The sequence below is a fragment of the Tupaia chinensis genome, unplaced genomic scaffold, assembly GCF_000334495.1.
Source record: "Tupaia chinensis unplaced genomic scaffold, TupChi_1.0 Scaffold140400_1, whole genome shotgun sequence".
NCBI classification, from domain to species: Eukaryota; Metazoa; Chordata; class Mammalia; order Scandentia; family Tupaiidae; genus Tupaia; species Tupaia belangeri.
Window position 1 is genome coordinate 127,271 of NW_006200277.1, and position 4,367 is coordinate 131,637.

At 46.2% G+C, this 4,367-nt stretch overlaps 1 long non-coding RNA gene across 1 annotated transcript in view; it reads right to left on the reverse strand.

The window, feature by feature from the left end:
• LOC102488216 (uncharacterized) overlaps positions 1 to 1,852 on the reverse strand; it is a 4,832-nt gene extending 2,980 nt beyond the window's left edge. Inside the window, exons 1-2 of the long non-coding RNA XR_003546889.1 lie at positions 1,369 to 1,852; positions 283 to 381 (exon numbers count right to left, since the gene is read on the reverse strand). This is a non-coding gene — a long non-coding RNA (uncharacterized LOC102488216). The remainder of the gene's footprint in view (positions 1 to 282; positions 382 to 1,368) is intronic.
• Between the last annotated feature and the right edge of the window lie 2,515 nt (positions 1,853 to 4,367).

Below are 4,367 nucleotides of genomic sequence, written 5' to 3' on the forward strand. Positions count from 1 at the left end.
GGTCGCGGCGTAGACAGAATGATGCCATGCTTGTCTACAAGCGTGTTAGGAAACACGCGCCATCAAACTTATTTTCAAATGAGGAGGGAAAACAGAGAGTGAAGAAGGAAAAGGCTGGAAACCAGTCAAGGCCGCTGACGCAGCTCACTGTCTCCAAATGTTGCTGTCTGTGATCACAAATATGAAAGCAAGCATTTTATTGGCTATACAGAATAGCCCCTGCTAAGTAACTTGGGCGTTCAGCACTGGACTTTCAATCGGGGACATGACTTCTAATCCTACCTTGCCTCTCTCGGCCGCGAGATGAACGGCAGCTTTGTGCTGTGGAGGTCAAACGAGGGCTCGGGGGAAATGCCCAGAAGGCAGCCAAGAAACGGGAACCTGAGGAAAACCCACATGGTGAGAAAAAGCACCATATTCAACAGGAAACTATAGCCGAGCAAGCACATTACTAAAGCAGACAGAAGGATATTGTGAATAACTTTATATTTATCTATAAAATAAGGAAGCCTAGGCTGAAAGGAATTAGAGTTCTCTGAAACTGAAAATGTCATCCTCCAAATACTCTTCTCGGCTTGTGTTTATTTATACAAAACGCGGCACTTCTGAATATCTGCATTCCAAGAAGCTGGGGATAAAGAGAAATATAGAATGAGGTGGGTGGCCAAAAAATTTAAATTTAAATATTAAGCGACTATTGTAAAAAGAGTAGCCTTAAATATACTGGTATTAAAAGAAGGCTTCTAAAATATATTATTACATTCAAAATCTTCTAGATAACATAGTTATATATGTTTTTAAATTATACATTAGTCGCGCATGTGCATGCATGTGTGTGTTCAAACATGTTTTGAAAAAACTTCTAGAAAGTCATCCCCAAAGAGAAGCTATTAGGATTGAATATTCGGGTGAAGGAAGTTATAGGAAAGAGATTTCCACATTTACATTATACGCTTTGTGCTGTATGAATTATACCTAATGAGAACACATGCATGCATTACCCTGCATCGTTTAAAAACTAATTAGAGAGAAGAAGAGGGAGAGGAGAAGAAAGGGTGGGGAGGCGGGAGGGGAGAGGAGAGCTCGGGGTACAGCCAGCGCCCGGATTCACACCAGGCCTGCTGCTTCAGAGCTCTGTGTCCGAGTATGTTAATAAGCTGCTCTCACCGGCGGTCTGTATCTATAGAACAGAAATAAAAATCGGGCCCTCACGGCCTGTCGTGAGGATTACAGAGGAAGTCTGGAAGGCACCTGGAACACAGCCAAGGTGTAATCCATTGTAATCGTTACAGGAAGAAGATAGATGCGATCATCTTGATGGGGTTTTATAGATCAATGAGACAGAGTCTTATTAGAGCCCTTCCTTACCTGGTCCAGCCTCTTCTCCTTCCCGTATGCCCACTTAGATATGAAATTGGAGAACTGGGAGGAAGGCGGAAAGACGTAATTCTGGAAGACGAAACTCCACAGTGGCAGAAGGCATGTTCCCATTCTTCTTGAAGCCACCAACCCTCTGCTCTTTCTGAGTGGTGACTTTCCGGAAAAGTGTCAGAGCTCTGTGGGTGGAGAGAGAAAGGGAGCATAGCTATTGGAAGCCTGGGGCCTTCCGAGGTGCAGATCCCAGCATCCCAGCTCAGGGCCTCTTCCCTTCAGGCCTTTCACCTTCTTCCTGCACCGGCCCTTGAGATGGACTGGCATGAAAGCACAGGGACTGGTTTGTGGCAGCTGGAACTGCAGAGGATCTCGGCCGACCATCAAGGTCAAACAGTGCACAACCTCCTTGAGCCCCTGAGGCAGCTCTGGCCGGAAAAGCAGCCCGACTGAGCAGAGAGCAGCCTAGGGTCCCTGCCTCCAGCAAACTGTCCACGTGGCTCAGAAAGGGGAATAAAAGGGCTGAAATATCAGCCTATTTAATAGACCTGATGAAAAACCGGCATTCATTGTTGTTTGGGTTTTTTGAAACCCACAGAGGAAAAGGCCCAGAGGCCCTGGGTTTCAGGGAAGCTGCGCGGATGTCTGGAGTCCTGCTGGCCTCTTCCTCTTGTTCAGGGCAGGGCCCTCAGGCATTGTGGGTCACGTCCTTGAACCCAACATTCTCAGGGTCATCTCAAGCTCACATTGTCCTTAAACAAAAATGCACTGCTTACTCCGGGCTGGTGACAGTCGGGGAGCAGGGCCGTGCTCTGCCCGCCTGCCCTGCGGTCTGGTGTGTGTACCGTGCAGCCGAGGCCCCTGCACAGTGGCACCGCCTAAGCCTGATGTCACTCCATCTGGAGCGCGGCCGGCTGGCCCGTAGGCTGTGTGTGCTCCTGTGTTTCCTTCGCGAAGCTCAAATTTTGCCATCTTCTCAGACCCAACAATGACCTTGAGATAGTACTGATGGTTGACTAATTTTTCCTCTAAAGAATTCTCTAAGTTAGGTACTATTATTTTTCACTTCTTTCAAATGAGAAAAATTGAGATCTGAGAACGGCTCAATCTACCCAAGGTCACACAGACAGAAGCAGAGCCAAGATTTGACCCTGTGTCTATATGGCATGTTTGGATGGCTTCAGACCCCAGTTCCTAATGCTACACTCCACACTCTGAGTGACAGGGAGTTAACATCCAAGTTATTTAAAGTAAAAATAATTAAAATTCTGTTACATATTTGTGTGAGAAACATAAGCCCCTCTAAATTTCACGAAGATGCCCTATGAATTACACAAATAGGTCTAGCTGAAGTGAGCTTACCACAGACACTCCAGACACTTCATCCGTACTGCCTTCTTCAGGAATGGCAAGTGGTTGCAAAGTGTCCAGCCTCCCCACATCTGAGGTTCTGTTGCATCTGCATCGACATCCAGGTCCCTGAAGGGAGTATTTCTGTGTGTCAGCATCTGGGCCCCTGCATTGGTTAAGCTAGAAATAAACCCTCCATGTGAGCGGCTTCTTAACTGGAGCTCCAGTAGACGCGAGATTACAAGATGAGCTTGGACTGAAGAAAAGTCCCTTCGACACCTTAACTTCATCATAACTAACTCTGACACTGAATTACTAAATAAATCACGGGCATATGAAGAAAGGTCTTGGGAATCTTTTTTTTGAAGTGTGGTTTCCAACTCAAGATCAAAGATGCTCACTCAGCCAGAAAATAGTCAGATTGCTAGGATTACGCTTTAAGGCAATTTTCCATCTGGTCTGCTTCCCAAAGATTAGCGAATTAATCACATGGAGTATGAATGAATGGTAGCATAAAAGTATCCTCAAACGAGAAGAGATGAGACAAAATCAGACACGAGAGCATGAGCATGACTGTAGGTGTTCTGTACCCTGAAACGCCTCTCTTACACAACGTGGGAACTTCAGAAAACAGACACAGTTTTACCTTGTGTGGATGAAGCACAACGGCAGCTGTGGCAAACCCAAGTCCCTAGTGCCTTCGTGAATATCTTCTGTCCCCACTCCCATGCCTGTGGAGAGCCGTCTTACCAGACCGGCCGGAGCTTTCTACTCAGAAGCCATCTGCTTCATCTCGGCGCTAGAGCATTTCCTTGGTGCTCTGGCAAAGAACTGGCAGTGTTTCCAGTGCTAGCCGCTCACTCACTCTCCGTCCCTGTGTGGGTACAACGAGCAGGCTTTCACTGCCAACCCAAGACGGGCATGTAAACGGAGTGAAAAATAGATTTCGTTATTTTAAGCCACTGGACTTTTGGTATTTGTTACTGCCGGATAACCTAGTCTAGCTTCACCAATAAAACAAACATCTAACTAGATCAGACAATGATGAAATGAGCAAGTGAGTAAATGAGGTCATTGTGGAACTCAATAGTTACTAATAATAGGATATCGTCTCAATAAACCCAACAGAGCACGTTAAAATATGTAATGCTAGAGGCCAGCAGGTGGCATAGTTGTCATGGCACTGGACTCCCACATGGCCAACTACTGTTCGAATCCTGGATCTGGGGGCTTGAAACATACCAGGCATGTTTGTGCATGTGCCCCAAAATCCCAAGGAGAGAACAGAGGAGAAGTATGTGCCCCAAAATCCCTTGGAGAGAACATAGGAGAAGAGATTGCAGCATGACTACCCCCCCCAGGGGGTGATTTCTTGCTTTCTTATAAGGCTACAGAACAACATCTTTCGAAGATGAAACATGGATGCACCATTGGTGAAAAATAATTACTGGTAATGATAAAAATGTGGAAGAAAAGCAGAACACTGTATTAGTCAGAATCAGCCAACAGGCTAGATTGTATGACACAGACTACACGCACATATAAACACACCCGCGCTTGGACTGAGGCTAAATTCACCATAAGGAATTGACTCACATGGTCATGGAGTCTAGGCAGTCCCACATTCTGCAGGACCAAAAGCCCAG